The 17,540-nt window shown below is 43.8% G+C and overlaps 1 protein-coding gene across 1 annotated transcript in view; it reads right to left on the bottom strand.

The window, feature by feature from the left end:
* The window catches only part of ndst3 (N-deacetylase and N-sulfotransferase 3), an 873,812-nt gene that overhangs the window by 751,215 nt on the left and 105,057 nt on the right, over window positions 1-17,540 (bottom strand). Inside the window, exon 3 of the mRNA XM_033023461.1 lies at window positions 284-406. The gene's annotated coding sequence lies outside the window, so the exon portion shown is untranslated. The remainder of the gene's footprint in view (window positions 1-283; window positions 407-17,540) is intronic.

Below are 17,540 nucleotides of genomic sequence, written 5' to 3'. Positions count from 1 at the left end.
TGAGACTGATAGGGGGTGGGGGGGGGGGGGGGGAGAAGGAAGGAAAAAGGGAGGAGGAGGTACCCGAGGGCGGGGGGATGGGAGGAGGCAGCTCGAGGGTTAAGGAAGGGGAGGAGACAGCAAGGGCTAGCAAAATTGGGAGAATTCAATGTTCATGCCCGCCGGACGCAGGCTACCCAGGCGGAATATGAGGTGTTGTTCCTCCAATTTCTGGTGTTGCTATACACTAAATTATCTACGTCAGACTCAGGATCTTCATAGAGTTCAAAAAAATTGCACAAACCTCTCTGTGAAGTCACAATTAGGATGTTCGAAGGTGCTTTGATGACAAAAGATTTGCTCTAGAGAGAACTTTGCGATCTCACTGAGCCAATAGTGTGAACAGCCCTTCCTTCCCTGGTGAAATCTGGTGAAGAAAAGGGCAATAGGAACATGAGAGAGTTTTCAACAGCAAGGGATCTTACAGATAATAGAAGGTGTTCATCTGATAGAGAAGCCTTTTATTGACAAGTAAAAACAAATAATTCACTGACATTGTTCCATACATTAAATTAAATCATATTCACTAATCAATTAACGGATTAATTTGACAAAATCAGGGCATTTAACCCTGATTTCTTGTAAATATAATGAATAAATACAGTCAGAGCATAAACTTCCTCATTCAGAAATCAAAGCTTATGAGACTTGAGCAGGAAAATAAAGTGAAGGCTAAAGAGGAGAGCAGTTATAAACTTATTTTGAATGAGCAGGATCAAGGGTTTACATATCACCCCCCTGCTCCTATTCCCTATGTTCTTATCCTGTTCCAATATTCGCATGGATTAGGCTTATGGCTTCTGCACTAATTATCCACAGATTTGGAATATATTTATGGAAGTTCATGTTCTCTATGCTGTGTTCCACCTGTCCATTAAGTAGGCTGCACTGATTACCCACACTTTCCAGTTTGCAGTTCTGTCATAAATAATATGCCAAGAACATTAATTCAAAATATCTTCCTATTTAGGGGTTCCTGAGCTAATTAGCTGCATCTGCAATTTATTTAGTCTTTATTCATAATAATTAGTACCAGAATTAATTTATTATGTCTGTCATTCACTGATTTCCCCACGCTATTCTTGCCACATTTATTTATCAACTTTAAAAGAATAATCCATTGTACCTTTCTACATTGATTTCATTTCAGAAGAGATAAATTGACAACTTCCTGAAAAGAACAGCAATGAAATTTATGCATCATTTATGCTGGAAACAAATTTTAAAAGTGGTCATGGTAATATAGTGCAAGATTGTATTGCACTATATCACAGCCACTAAAATAAAATTGGGATGGATTTGGCTCGATACCATATGAGTAATGTCCGTATTAGTATGATATTGCAGGGTTAACAGACCTCATTCAAGTGCCAACCCTACTTTTTGGAAGGTCACCAGCATTCCCACTCCTGGTGTCTGCACCCCTTGTCTGGCAGCTTTTGCAGTTAATAGCAAGTAATCATTAAAACATTACTTGTTTCAGTAGGTGTGTCTATCTTGTCAGCAATTCATAGAAACATAGAAAATTATTGCAGGAGGAGGCCATTCGGCCCTTCAAGCCAGCACCGCCATTCATTGTGATCATGGCTGATCGTCCCCTATCAATAACCCGTGCCTGCCTTCTCTCCATATCCCTTGATTCCACTAGCCCCTAGAGCTCTATCTAACTCTCTCTTAAATCAATCCAGTGACCTGGCCTCCACTGCACTCTGTCACAGTTCAGCCACAGTTATTTTTAACGTTCATTCTACAACTTAGGTAGGACTCCAATACAAAACAGTAATCAATAACAGATCATTGCTAAAATGTAAACGATCGATGCCTTTTATTTAATAAAATCCCAAAGATGTAAAGTGCAATGTATAGATTTGATTACCACACAATTTGAATTACATGAAACAACTAACTCGAACTCAAGACCCAGTATAAAGTATAATGGGAAATTGTGTTAAATGGCTTTAGGATGGTAAAGTCAATTGTGATTATTGCATGAAAGTAACTAATAAACTTACTTGTGTCAGAAAGAACAGCAGATGCTTTTTTTAAAATCGAAGGTAGACACAAAATGCTGGAGTAACTCAGCGGGACAGGCAGCATCTCTGGAGAAAAGGAATGGGTGACGTTTTGGGTCGAGACCCTTCTTCAGACTGATGTCAGGGGTGTGGTCGGGACAGTGACAGTAAGACTGGTGGGAGAACTGGGAAGGAGGAGAGGATGGAGAGAGAGGGAAAGCAAGGGTTATTTGAAGTTAGAGAAGTCAATGTTCATACCGCAGGGGTGTAAGCTACCCAAGCGAAATATGAGGTGCCGTTTGGGAATATTAGGTGCTGTTTGGGAAAACGTCAGATTGGGAATGGGAGGGGGAGTTAAAGTGTTGAGCAGGTAGGTTAAGGCGGACTGAGCGGAGGTGTTCAGTGAAACGATCGCCGAGCCTGCGCTTGGTCTCACAGATATACAGGAGTTGACACCTGGAACAGCGGATACAGGAAATGAGGTTGGAGGAGGTGCAAGTGAACCTCTGCCTCACCTGAAACGACTGTCGGGGTTGCATCTCCTGTGGGTTGCAGGGGAAAATACCTGGAGTAGAGGTGGTTTGGGTGGAAAGCGACAAGTTGACCAGGGAGTTGCAGAGGGAATGGTCTCTACGGAAAGCAGAAAGGGGTGGAGATAGGAAGATGTGGCCAGTAGTGGGATCCCTTTGGAGGTAGCAAAAATGTTGAATATGCTGCATTCAATGGCTGATGGGGTGGAAGGTGAGGACAATGGGACTCTGTCCTTGTTACGAATGGGGGAGGGGGAGAAAGAGCAGAGCTGTGGGATATCGAGGAGATCCTAGTGAGAGCCTCATCTATAATGGAAGAGGGGAACACCGGTTCCCTAATGAATGAGGACATCTCCGATGACCCAATCAACTTACTTCATGAGTGCTGGACTACACCACCCATTATATTAGGAATACAAAAAATAACTCAAAGACTTTGCGGGAGAATGACCTGCAATAATGCTGGAAACCAAGACTTACATCTGGAAGTCCTGGTTTCCAGCTTGGTTGCTGCCCTTGCACAGTAGTGCGCAGGTGGAATTCTCATGGGGCCCAACAGGGCAATGTGAAATGCCACAGGCTTAGTTGTGCACTAATCCTAGTCAGATGAATGAAATGAAATGGCTGCCAGATAAATGGGGCTATTTTCCTTATTTATTTATTTTTCTATTGCCTGTGCATCCTTCGTATATAGAACATAGAACAGTACAACACAGGAACGTGCCTTTCAGCGCCAATGTTTGTGCCGAATATGATGCATAGCTGAACTGATGTCATCTGCCTGCACATGATCCATATCCCTCTATTCCCTGCACCCTGTGGAAAGGAATTTTTTTTGAGCCTCACTGAGGCTCAAATGACAATAAAATTGTATTGTATTGTATTGTATGTATTGTATCCATGTGCCTATCCAAAAACCTCTTAAACGCTCATATTGCATCTGCCTCCACCACCACCCCTAACAATTGGTTCATGGTGTCCATCACCCACTGTATAAAAAACATGCCCAGCACATCTCTAATAAACTTGCCCCCTTTCACATCATAGCTTAGCCCTCTAATTGGACATTTACACCCTGAGAAAAAGGTTCTGACTGTCTACCCCATCTGTGCCTCTCATAATTTTGTCTACTTCTATCAAGTCTCCCCTCAACCTCTTACGTTCCAGAGAAAACAATCCAAGTCTATCCCCTCCCTCTAGCTGAGATCCTCCAATCCAGGCGGCATTCTGGCAAATCTCCTCTGCACTCTCTCCAAAGCATCCACATCTCCAAACTCTCCCAGTTGACTGTGCCTGAACCCCACTGTCAGTGGACCACCAACTTCCTGACAGACGGGAAGCAGCATGTGAGGCTGGGAAAGCACATCTTCGACCCGCTGACCCTCAGCATAGGAGCACCGCAAGGCTGCGTATTCTCAATCCCTTCTCTCCATAGATGCTGCTTCACCCTCTGAATTACTCCAGCGTTTTGTGTCTACCAAAGATTGCACCTCCACATACTCCTCTGTCAAGCTTCTCAAGTTTGCGGACGACACAACCCTGATTGGACTGATCCAGGATGGGGAGGAGCCTGCCAACAGACAGGAAGTGACACAGCTGGCGTCCTGGTACCATCGCAACAACCTGGAGCTCAATGCTCTTAAGACAGTTGAATTGATTGTAGACTTTAGCAGAGCTCCCCGTCCCCTCAGCCCACAGTATCAACAACACCACATTCACATCTGTGGAGTCATTTAAGTTCCTTGGAACCATCATCTCCAGGGACCTTAAATGGGAGGCCACCATCGACTCCACAGTCAAAAACGCTCAACAGAGGATGTACTTCCTGCGGCAGCTGAGAAAACACAATCTGCCACAAGCATGATGGTCCAGTTCTATGCTGCCATCATAGAATTTGTCCTCACCTTCTCCATCATGGTCTAATTTGGCTCAGCCATCAAGCATGACATCCGGAGGCTGCAGCGAATCGTCCGATCAGCTGAGAAGGTTATTGGCTGCAACCTTTCCCCCATTGATGAACTGTACACTGCAAGGTCCAGGAAGCGAGCGGGTAAGATCATCTCTGACCTCTCTCACCTTGGCAGCAAACTCTTTGAATCACTTCACTCTGGAAGGCGACTCTGGACTGTCAAAGCCGCCACAGCCAGACATAAAAACAGCTTTTTTTCCACGAGCAGTAGCTCTACTCAACAACCAGAAGTATCCTTTAGCTCTGGTGTTTTATTTAATTCTTCACATGTTTAAATTATAATGTTTAATTCTAAATTGTTTACTGTATATTGTGTTGTTACTTGTGAACAAAGCTCCAAGGCAAATTTCTTGTGTATATACATACTTGGTTAATAAAATTTATTCAATTCAATGCAATTCAATTCAATTCAATCTTTCCTGTAATGGGGCGATCATAATTGCATGCAATATTCCAATTGCAGCATAACCAAAACCCTATAAAGCTGCATCATGGGTTTCTCTCTCAATACCCCAAGGCAAGTATACAATATGCCTTCTTTACCTGGCTACTTGTGTCACCACCGTCAGGGAGTTATGTACTTGGACCCCAAGTTCCCTCTATACATGAATGCAGTTAAGGTTCATATCATTAATTGTATACTTTCTCCTACATTCAACCTCCCTAAGTGCAACCCCCTCACCAACCCATCTACATTTATATCACAAACAGCTAAGGTCCCGACATAGATCCCTGTGGAATTCCACTGGTCGTCGACCGCCAGTCAGAATATCACCTTCCACCACATTCTTCTGTCTTCTATAACTAAGCCAGTTCCGAATCCATACAACCAAATCATTGTGAAACTTTTACATCTTAATCTATGGATTGGTCTACCATGAGGGACCTTATCAAAAGCCTTATTAAAATCCATGTATACACCATCCACCGCCTTACATTCATCAATCTCCTTTGTCGCCTTCTCAAAACGTCAATCGAGTTAGTGAGACATGGCATGCCATGTAAAAAGCCATACTGACTGTCCTAATTAGCCTATCCTCTTCCAAATGGGAGTAAATCCTATCTCAAAGAATTCTCTCCATTATTTTCCCTACCACTATGGTTCCCTTCCCTACACTAGTGAGAGGCTCACCAACCTGTAGTTCCTGGATTCTCTCTACTTCCTTTCTTAAAAAAATAACAACATTGGCCTCTCTCCAGTCCTCTGGGACCTCGCTTGTGGCTAGAGAAGGAACAAAGATCCTCATCAAGGCCCCTACAATTTTCTCTCTTGCTCCCTCAATAACCTGGGTATAAATTCCACCAGGGATTTATCCACCTTAATGTTCTTCAAGAGCCTCAGCACCACCTCCTACTTGATCTCAAACCGCCTTACCATATTTATATTCTCCACTTTGACCTTGCTGTCCTCCAAGTGCTTTGCCTTGGTAAATATACTGTAGATGCAAACTACTCATTCAGTACCTCACCTACATCCTCCAACCCGAAGCAGAGATTCCCTCCTTTATCTTTGAGCAGTCTTATCTTCTCCCTGGCCACCCTCATATTTTTAAAGTACGCATAAAATGCCTTGGGATTTTACTTAATCCAACTTGCCAATGACATTTCATGGCACCTTCCTAAAACTTCTAATTTTCTGAACTGTATATTCTTTAGCAGATTCTAAAACAGTCATTAACATTCAGTGGTCCCAACCACACTAACATATACTGAATCTGGGACACTTCCTCTCTCAAACACATATTGTGACACAACAGGCTGCCTGAACTGAAACTGTCCCAGCACATATCACATGAAGCTCCCAATGGAAGATTGTATCTGAGGGCTGAATAGGAATAAACAGTGTTGCTGACGGGCAGGCCATCAGTCAGGGGAGATCTACATCATTGTTTTTAGTTGATCCGGGAATGGATTCAGATTCCATTATGTGCATTTTACTCAAAGCACTTACAGTTGGCTGCTAAATCTTAAATCACTAGCATCCTCCACAATAATTCTTGATGCCAGTGCCCTGCAAGGGTGAGTACTCTGCCCCCTACAAAACACCCTATGAACTCATACTGTAACTGTACAGCCAAATTCTGCTCTAACTCCATCTACAAGTTTGCAGATGACATCACTGTGGTGGGCTGGATCTCAAACAACAATGAGACAGAATAGAGAAAGGAGATAGACAGTTTAGTGCATGGTGTCAGGGCAAAAGCTTCTCCCTCAATGTCAGCAAGACAAAGGATTGAGTTATCGAGGTGCAGGGAGATTTAGGAGGCTGAAGAAATTTACCCTTTCTCCAATGACTCTTATTAACTTCTACAGATGCATCGTAGAAAGTATATCATTGTGTTGCATCACACCTTGGTTTGGAAACAACTCTTTCCAGGACCACAATAAATTGCAGAGAGTTGTAGATGTAGCCCGGTCCATGAAACACACCAGACATCCCATCATTGACCCCAGCTATACTTCACGCTGCCTCTGGAAAGCAGCCAATGTAGTCAAGCGCCTCTTCCATCCCAGTCATTCTTTCTTCTCACGTTCCCTTCAAGCTGAAGATATAAAAGCATGAAACCACATACCACCTGACTCGGGAACAGCTTCTTCCCCTCTGTTATCAGACTTCTGAATGATCCATCCATGAAACAGGGTATGGTCCCAATTTTTCAAGACATTTTGCAGACATTGGGCTTTTTCTCACTACAGTGAGAATTTATTACACTACAGTGCTGAGAAACTATATTCTGCACGCTGGTATTTTTTGTCTTTGCTCTACCTGTTAAGCTTGTGTTTGCCTTAATTGTATTCATGTATAGTATTATCAGAAGATGGTACAACGTATTATAGTAACTCAGCAGGTTGGGCAGTATCTCTGGGGAACATGGATAGGTAACGTTTCTGGTCGAGACCCTGCCTCAGACTGATAGTATTACCTGATTTGACTGTATAGCAAGCAAATACAAGGTATTCACTGTATCTCAGTACATGAAACAATAATAACCCTAACCTAACTCTTTAGCTCTCTTTAGGTGTTAGGGCTAATGGAATCATGGTGAAAAGCAGGAATAGGGTACTGATTTTGGATGATCATATTGAATGACGGTGCTGGCTCGAAGGCCCAAAGGCCTACTTTGCACCTATTTTCCATGTTTCTATGTTTCTAATCTAATCTGTGATACTTCACAGATTGCATTGGATGAAGAGGGCAGCTATAGTCATTATTCATCCAGGTGATGTTAGTCTTATTACACCTATCACAATATGATCCATAATTTGTGCAACGAGCTTCACCAATGACATAGCTCCTGTTCCAGTCGGAGTGCAAGGATACCCACAGGGTCTCTCTGTGACTACAATGGTAAATCATACACTCATTTGATGGCTAAAACACTAATTTGACGGCTGTTCCATAAAATCTTAAGATGCCAATGAAGCAGAATAACTAAAAATAGCTAACATATTGAGGAGAAGTTCTCCTTTGAAGATTGAGATTTATGAACTGTTACACTGGAAGATTGAGTTTCATCTGAATAGCTTTGAGTGAAGAACTGTGAAATGGAGATGAGCAGAAAGATTTATAGGGCCAAACAAAGAAATCGCTAAAAACTAGTGAACAGGCACAAAAAGTGATTAAAAAGGCTAATGGAAAGTTGGCCTAAACCTCAAGACAGCAATATAACAAAAGAGTTGAAGTTGTGTGCAGAACTTCGGAGCTGAATCTTATTGTCTTCTGGACATTAGAAATCAACGAGGATATTTAATCATCAGAGGAGGTGCTGAACTCTCAAACCCATGACTTCTACTGTCAAGAACATCAAGGTCGAAAGCCAGTAGGGAATCCCAGCACCTGCAGTCACCTTGCAGGTCACCAACACTCTGACATGAACTCTGCATTCAGAAAGTATTCAGACCCCTTCACATTTTCCACATTTTGTTACGTTACAGCCTTATTCTAAAATGGATTAAAATCTTTTTTTTTTAATCATCAATCTACACACAATACCCCACAATAAAAAAGCAAAAACAGCCTCCGTTTCATGCTCTGCGGACAACTCTGGCTCGGCCACCCTCCGCCCTCTCTCCGCCCGCGACACAGCGAGCCCGGCTCCGTCGAGGACCAGGTCCACGAGCGCTTTGGTCACCTACAGCCAGGGCCGGGCCGAGTACGAGAACCAGGTTGGGTTCCAGGCCCTGGCGCTGCTCTACGACCTGGGTGGGTGCTGGGGTAGGGAATGGGAGTGAGGGGAGGAGTATGAGGGAAATGAGGAGGAGGGAGATGGGGTGGTAGATGGAGATGGGGGGGGGGGGGGGGCAGCACTGAGCCCTGCTTATTACCCGCTGGAGAGGGACACCGCGGGTCCCGGGACGGGCAGCGCCTCGGCGGCTCCTGCACGTGGATGCGGACATCGGGATGGGCCCTAATGCACCGCAGCATTACACGGAGAGAGGGAGTGCCGCAGCCCGGTCCACAGCACGGGTGGGGGTTGGAGGGGGGTGTGAGGGAGGGAGGGGGGAGGGGGGAGGGGGGAGAGAGGGATGAAGGAGGGAGCGGGGAGAGAGGGATGAGGGAGGGTGGGGAAGAGGTATGAGGGAGGGGGAGAGAGGGATGAGGGAGGGAGGGGGAGAGAGGGAGGAAGAGGGGGAGAGGAATGAGGGAGGGAGGGGGAGAGAAATGGAGGGAGGGGGGGAGAGGGAAAAAGAGGGGGAGGGAGTGGGGTAGAGGAGGGAGTAGAGGGAGAGGGGGTGAAGTGCAAGGAGTTAGGGAAGGGGGGTAGAAGGAATCCGGGGTGGTGAGCATGGTGGTATAGAGGAGGGAGTAGAGGGAGAGGGGGACAGGGAGGGGTGGATTTGATGGGAGGGGGATGGGCATAAGTGGTGGAATATTGCATTGGGGGAACGGGTTGCGTAGGGGGAGGGGTGAGTGGTGGAATATTATGGTTGGGGGACCAGACCTCCCATGTGACAGGGACCCAACGGGTCCCACATCGTCTAGTACTTTCTGAATACACTGTATGGCTCTGTTCTTTCATTGTCATTGGGTCTAAATGCTGGAATTCCCTCCCAATATCACAGTGGAAGTATCTTTACCAGATGACCTGCTGCAGCTGTGTGTGTGTGTGTGTGTGTGTGTGTGTGTGTGTGTGTGTGTGTGTGTGTGCGTGCGTGTGTGCGTGTGTGACTGTGGGGTGGAGAGGGGCAGTGGAGCAATAGCATTGGTCTTGTCAGGAACACCCAGATCCTGACAAATTAACATGAAACTAGACAGATTCATCAGAATGATTCTTGGGGCAAAAAGGGGTTAAGTTATGAAATCGAGGATATAGAAGATAGTAGATTTAGGGCTTGACAAGTATAGAAATCACTCAAAGCAATGTGCAGGCATAAAAAGTAATTACGAAGCTTGGCATTTATTTCAAGAGAGCTAATATACAAAGAGCATGCTCTAATTGAAGTGATTATTTTGATAGAACGTTTGGAGAGATTTTTTGAAGAGGGCAGATGAAGAACAGTTATTTTCTCTTCTGGGAGGATCCAGAATAAGAGACCTTGCCTTAAAACTGATGACTGGGCTGTTTAGCTGAGAAGCAGACACGTCGCTTCACAGAAAGTGTGGTGGTGTGGAAATCTTCCCCAAGAACGCCTAGGTCAGGTGCAAATCTCAAAACTACGCTAAAGTGATTTATCTTTTTTTAGATGTTTAAAAATTCAAGAAGCAGGATAAGTACACGGGAGGGCTTAAACTAGATTGGCAAGGGGGGTGGGATCTCGTGCAGGTCAGAGGCACATGAGTGGCTAGAAGTTGGTATGGAGGGTGGTTTGGGAAAGGTAAGTGGACAGAATAGGCAGGTGAAAGGCGGAGAGAGAGGAAGGAGGGTTGGTTTAAACTGCACATATTTTAATGCAAGGGGACTGACGGGTGAAGCAGATGAGCTTAGGGCATGGATAGGTACAAGCGACTGGGACGTTGTAGCCATGACTGAAACCTGGTTAAGGGAGGGCCAGGACTGGCAGCTCAATGTTCCGGGGTACAGGAGCTTCAGGAGAGACAGGGGTGAGGGAAAAAGAGGAAGGGGGGTGGGGGTTGCATTGTTGGTTAAGAAGGATGTCACGGCAGAGTTCAGAGTTGACATTACGGACGGTTCGTCTAGTGAGGCTACGTATATTGGTGGAGCTGAGGAACAAGAACTGGATGATCACCTTGTTGGGGGTGTACTACAGACCCCCGAAAAGTCAACAGGAATTAGAAGAACAAATGTGCCGGGAGATTGCAGACACTTGCAGGTCAAATAAGGTTGTTGTAGTTGGGGATTTTAACTTTCCCAATACAGATTGGAAAAATCATAGTATTGGGAAATTGGGAAGGGCAAGTTAATGAAGTGTTTGTGGAGGAGCGTTTTGTGACCAATGACCACAGTTCGATTAGGTTTAAGATAGTTATGGATAGGGACGGAGAGGGTCAATGTGTTAAAATGCTCAACTGGCAAAAGGCCAACTTTGAGGGTATGAGAGAAGGTGTCACTCAAGTTGACTGGAGCAGGTTATTAGAGGGGAAAGGAACATCAGCCAAGTGGGATGTTTTTTTAAAAGTGTGCTGAAGAAAGCTCAGGATGTGTACGTCCCCATTAGTGAAGGGCAAAGCAGGCAAAGGTAAGGAAGCTTGGCTGATGAGGAAAATTGGGACATTAGTCAAAAACAAGAAGGATGCATGGGACATGTATAGGCAGCTGGGAACAAGTGCGTCCCTGGAGGAGTTTCGGGAACTAAGGAGTAAACTAAAAAAGGAAATCAGAAGGGCAAAAAGCGGCCAGGATTTAGCTCTGTCGGGTAGCATTAAGGACAATCCCAAAAGATTTTATAAATACATAAGGGGAAAAAGGATAACTAGAGAGAGAGTGGGGCCTCTCAGGAATCAAAGCGGTCACCTCTGTGTGCAGCCACAGGTGATGGGCAAGGTTCTAAATGAGTATTTCTCCTATGTATTTACCGAGGAGATAGACAGTAGGATGGAGAAAATTGGAGCAGAAACTGGAAGTGTCTTGAGAGCAGTCAGGGTTACTGTCAAAGAAGTACTGAAGGTACTGTCGTGTTTGAAAATAAACAAATCTCCAGGGCCGGATCTGATATATCCAAGGACATTGAGGGAAACTAGAGAGGAAATTGCTGGTTGAAATTTATGAGTCGTCCTTAAATACAGGAGAGGTGCCAGAAGATTGGAGGGTGACTAATGTTGTACCTCTTTTCAAGAAGGCCGGCAGGGAAAATGGAACTATAGGCCGGTGAGCTTACCATCTGTAGTTCGTAAGTAACTGGACAGTTTTCTAACGGATAGGATATACAGGCATTTGGATGGGCAAGGCCTGATTGGGGATAGTCAGCATGGTTTTGTACGTGAAAGATCATGTCTCACAGATCTGATTGATTTTTTTTGAAGACGTGACCAAAAAGGTTGATGAGGGCAGAACTGTAGATGTTGTGTACATGGACTTCAGTAAGGTGCTCGACATGGTTCTGCATGATAGTCTCTCTGGAAGGTTAGATCGCATGGTATCCAAGGAGAGATAGCTGAATGGATAGCAAATTGGCTCCATGGAAGGAAGCAGAGAGTAATGGTGGAAGGTTGCTTCTCAGACTGGAGGCCTGTGACTAGTGGTGTGCCTCAGGGTTCGGTGCTGGGCCCATTACTGTTTGTCATCTACATAATTGATTTGGATGAATACATACAAGGCAAGATTAACAAGTTTGCTGATGATCCAAAGTGAGTGGTTTTGCGGATAGTGAAGATGGTTGTGAACGATTGCAACAGGTTCTGGATCTATTGGCCAGGTGGGCCGAGGAATGGTTGATGGAATTTAATACAGAGAAGTGTGAGGTGCATGGTTCTTTGAAGGTTGAGTCGCAGGTAGATAAGGTGGTCAAAAAGGCTTTTGGCACTGGCGTTCATCAGTCAGAGTATTGAGTGTGGAAGTTGGGAGGTCATGTTGCAGTTGTATAAGACGATCGTGAGATCACATTTAGAATTTTGTGTTCTGTTCTGGGCACCATGTTATAGGAAAGCTATTGTCAAGCTTGAAACGGTTCAGAAAAGATTAATGAGGATGTTGCCTGGACTAGAGTATGTGAGCTAAAGGGAGAGGTTGAGTAGGCTGGGTCTCCATTCCATGGAGCGCAGGATGAAGGGAGATCTTATAAAGGGATACAAATTCATGAGAGGAATAGATCGGGTAGATGCACAGAGTCTTTTGCCCAGAGTAGGGGATTCGAGGACCAAAGGACATAGGTTCAAGGTGAAGGGGAAAATATTCTGGGGGGTAACTTTACATATTATTTGATCTGAATATGTTCTAAAGCTAGTCACTTTTACTGCACAATGGATTAAAAAAAAGAAATCATGAAAAATCCCTGAATTTATATTTTATAGCTGTAAATAAATATCATAAAGGTAGTTCTGCGATAATATGCTTGTCCATAACATGGATTTGATTGATGAAATAAGGGATACTATGGTATTGCATTGGCTGAATTGGTTACTCGGGAACTAGAGAACCACTTAAAAGTTGGGTTGGAAATTTATCTGCTAAAAGAAAGTCTTGGACTAAAAACTGTTTTCATGTAATTTCCCCAAAGTAGATAGATTTTCCAAACCCTTTCTCCCATTGACACAATTGTTTTTATAACCCAATTTCAATAATGTGAAAAAAAAACCCAAAGTGCTGTAACTCAGCAGGTCAGGCAGCATCCTTGAAGAACATGGATAGGTGACGTTTCGGGTTGGGACCCTTCTTCGATTTCCAGGGATGCTGCCTAACCTACTGAGTCACTCCAGCACTTTGTGTTGTGAGAGCACCCCCTGCTTTGGATGCCCTCTGATCCCCATCACTGGCAGATAGGCCAGGAGAGGCCGAACCCCAGCAGCATTGGCAATGGCTGGGTCCAATTAGCTGACATCAGATTGTTTGAAGAAGGGTTTCGACCCGAAACGTCTCCCATTCCTTCTTTCCAGAGATGCTGCCTGTCCAGCTGAGTTACTCCAGCTTTTTGTATCTTCAGATTGTCCTCATTACCTCACACAATTCCCTCTATTCGCATCTTCTTCAGTACAGATCAGTCATAATTAGTACACCTTCACCACCTCTCTCAATTATCATTACAACTTCTTGCACCTCGCTATCACTGGCATTCCCTCTTGTTGTGTCCACCCTTCTCCTTTCTGCAAATGAAATAATTTGATTTTTTAAATTTTTATTTAACTTATAATGAAAGTCACTGATCACCTTCACAAGTGCTGCCTGACAGTTTCAAGTCAAGAGTGTTTAATTGTTATATGCACTGGGAATGGAACAAAGAAATTCCTGCTTTATAAGCGCATTAAATACAACAACACAACAAATAAGTATCCAATAAATGATCTGTTACTCTAGGTAAACCAGACCATGATAGTATAAGGCAAAGTGCAACATTATTAGTGTAGCATTATCCAGAATTTTCTGTTTTTATTACAATTGGATCACTAGTTCAGCAAAGCTTGTGGAAATGAATTGAACTGATTGAAAGTAATATATTAGAATTGCAGTAAACCAGATAAGTTTGAAATATTCATCGTTTATCAGTATCTGAAAATAAGTTAACATTTGAGAGTATATTGCATTTAGAAAAATTACAGATAGCTGGCAGCAGTGTGGAAGACATCAATTCAAATAAATGGAGCTAGTGATGTTGCAAATCACAAAAGCAAAGCTTCAGTGGTTTATGAGCATTAGTAAAATTGCAAGATACAATTACTGTCTTCAACTCCCTGTAGAACATCTGTTATTCCTTAAAGTATTCCATCTGTATACTTCTGAACGTTAATTTTTGATACTTGTGCAGCAGTCACTAGCTCAGCTCAGTGAAGTTAGCATGACATAGATAATTAAGCTGATACTTACATAAAAGCTAAGGGCACATGGCACTCTGATTGAATGCACACATTCAGCTTTGGTATGATTGGAAGGGAAATTAATTTAACTCCTTTGATTACCTTGATCCATTCCTGCCAATTACTTTAATGCTGCAGACCTAAACAGCATACAGTCTACTGGCCAGTTAGATAGGCTCCTACAATGACCTCACCAGAAAGGTCCAGTCCTGGTGATTTTGTCCATCAAAGCTGCCAAGAAATTGATAAAGTTATTGATCATAATAACAGAAGTGTCAGGATGTTCTTTCTGCCCCTTCAACTAAATAATGGGCTTCTTGGTTTATGTAGGGTACTGCTATGCATCCTTTATTTGATGGCTTTAGGATAATTGATGGGAATTTCAGACAGAATGCTAAGACCATTTCTTTAATCAGAGGTCTGTAAAGCTTTGGAATTCTGAGTACATCCCTGGTTAAGATTCATGGACTTATAGACATAAAAGACATGAAACATAAAAGACAATAGGTGCAGGAGTAGGCCATTCGGCCCTTCGAGCCAGCACCCCCATTCAATGTGATCATGGCTGATCATCCCCAAACAGTACCCCATTCCTGCCTTCTCCCCATATCCACTGACTCCGCTATCTTTAAGAGCCCTATCTAGCTCTCTCTTGAAAGTATCCAGAGAACCGGCCTCCACCGCCCTCTGAGGCAGAGAATTCCACAGACTCACAACTCTCTGTGAGAAAAAGTGTTTCCTGACCTCCGTTCTCAATGGCTTACCCCTTATTCTTGAACTGTGGCCCCTGGTTCTGGACTCCACCAACATTGGGAACATGTTTCCTGCCTCTAGTGTGTCCAAACCCTTAATAATCTTATATGTTTCAATAAGATATCCTCTCATCCTTCTAAATTCCAGAGTATACAGGCCCAGCCGCTCCATTCTCTCAGAATATGACAGTCCCGCCATCCCAGGAATTAACCTTATAAACCTACGCTGCACTCCCTCAATAGCAAGAATGACGTTCCTCAAATTAGTGGACCAAAACTGCACACAATACACCAGGTGTGGTCTCACTATGGCCCTGTACAACTGCAGAAGGACCTCTTTGCTCCTATAGTCGACTCCTCTTGTTATAAAGGCCAACATGCCATTCGCTTTCTTCACTGACTGCTGTACCTGCATGCATACTTTCATAGACTGATGAACAAGGCCCCCCAGATACCGTTGTACTTCCCCTTTTCCCAACTTGACACCATTCATGTAATAATCTGCCTTCCTGTTTTTGCCACCAAAGTGGATAACCTCACATTTATCTATATTAACCTGCATCTACCATGCATCTGCCCATTCACCCAACCTGTCCAAGTCACCCTGCATTATCATAGCATCCTCCTCACAGTTCACACTGCCACCCAGCTTTGCGTCATCTGCAAATTTGCTAATGTTACTTTGAATCCCTTCATCCAAATCATTGATGTGAGTATAAAGAATATGAGTATTGAACAATAAAGCAGAAATATGGTCATGGATGTTACTGAATGTCTCCGGAAATAATAGGTCTCCAAAGGCTTGATTGTTTTATTTATTTTTTTACCTTTAATCAACACTTGAGGACCAGGAAGTTATGCAATGTGGTGATGGGCAATGGAGCCAAGTAGGGGAGGATAATGGATCTAGGTAATGAGGGAAGGAATGGGGATCGAAGGGGAGAATGCAGGGAGAGAGATCCCAGGTGGACAGGTGGGAGTTAAAAACAAACGTGGGATTGTGCGCTACCTGAAAATGGAAGGTTCAATGTTCTTACATTTGGTTTGTAACCTACCCTAGCAGAATATGATGCGAGGTTCTTCTAGTTTGTATTTGGCCTCACCGTTGCAGTGGAGAAGGCCAAGTACAGACACACCAGTGTGGGAATGTGTAAGGGAGTTGAAAAGACACCAGGAGCTTAAGATGGCTGCTGTAGGCAGACGAAGGGAACCCTTCAAAATGGTTAGCTAGTCCTGTACATCTACTACAATGCCATTAACACTGGATTGTTAAATTAAAGGCACAAGAAATAACAATGCTGGATTCTGTAGCAAATGAACTATGGACTGTTGTTGATTTCTCTCAGCACTTTGGACATTTTATGCACTGGTATTGGAGTTAGTACTTCATTAATATTTGTTTATTATAAGTTTGGATTGAGTATTGTTTACAAAGTCTGTTTGCTGCTGCAAGTAAGAATTTCATTGTTCTCTTGTCGGTACATATGGCAATTAAGCACACTTAATTCTTGAAAAAAGAGAGCAGTCAGAGAAACTCAATGGGCCAGCAGCATCTGTTGAGGGAAATGGATGATTCTTCATCCAAATTGAAAGAGTGGAAGCAACCAGTATAAAGGGATGGTCGGCAGTGGGGGAGGGGGGGAGGGCAAGGACTTTGGTGGATACCCAATGAAGCAGATTGGCAGATAACAGTCAGGTGACGGGTGGAAGGGTGGAGATAATGATGGGGGCTGGAGAACAAAAGGCTGCAGATTCTGGTATCTGATGGAAAAGGAAGTGAAAATGAATGGGGTGGTGGGAGATGGGAACGAAAGAAGAGAGATTCAAGAGATTCACGATTTAAGAGAGTTTATTGTCACGTGTCCCTGATAGGACAATGAAATTCTTGCTTTGTTTCAGCACAACAGAACATAGTAGGCATTGACTACAAAACAGATCAGTGTGTCCATATCTATATTACTAAAAGTCTGTTCTTGACCAGTTTTGGCCATCTGTGCTGCGATTTCCGAGAGAACGCCGCCACCTACGGCCGTCATTTTTGGCCACCTTGCTCAGAGCCCCACTCCGTCGTATGTGTGTTGAGGATTTTTCCTGTCGATGAAAAATGACAGAGATATTAATGTTCTTACAAAATTCCCCATTCTCTCTGCTGCCCCCGCTGGAGGCAGGGGAAGGGACTATAAAACCAGGAAGTGGTGTGCCTCAATTAGTCTCTGCAAGCTGGAGCTCTGTCAATTAGTCTCTGTCACTCTGAGCTCTGAATGACACTGAACAAATGTCTACAGCACTATGAGTACCCTTAATTTGATTTGAAAATGAAAATATAGTTAG

The sequence above is a fragment of the Amblyraja radiata genome, chromosome 1 (genome assembly GCF_010909765.2).
Source record: "Amblyraja radiata isolate CabotCenter1 chromosome 1, sAmbRad1.1.pri, whole genome shotgun sequence".
NCBI classification, from domain to species: Eukaryota; Metazoa; Chordata; class Chondrichthyes; order Rajiformes; family Rajidae; genus Amblyraja; species Amblyraja radiata.
This window is presented reverse-complemented; position numbering and strand designations above follow the sequence as displayed.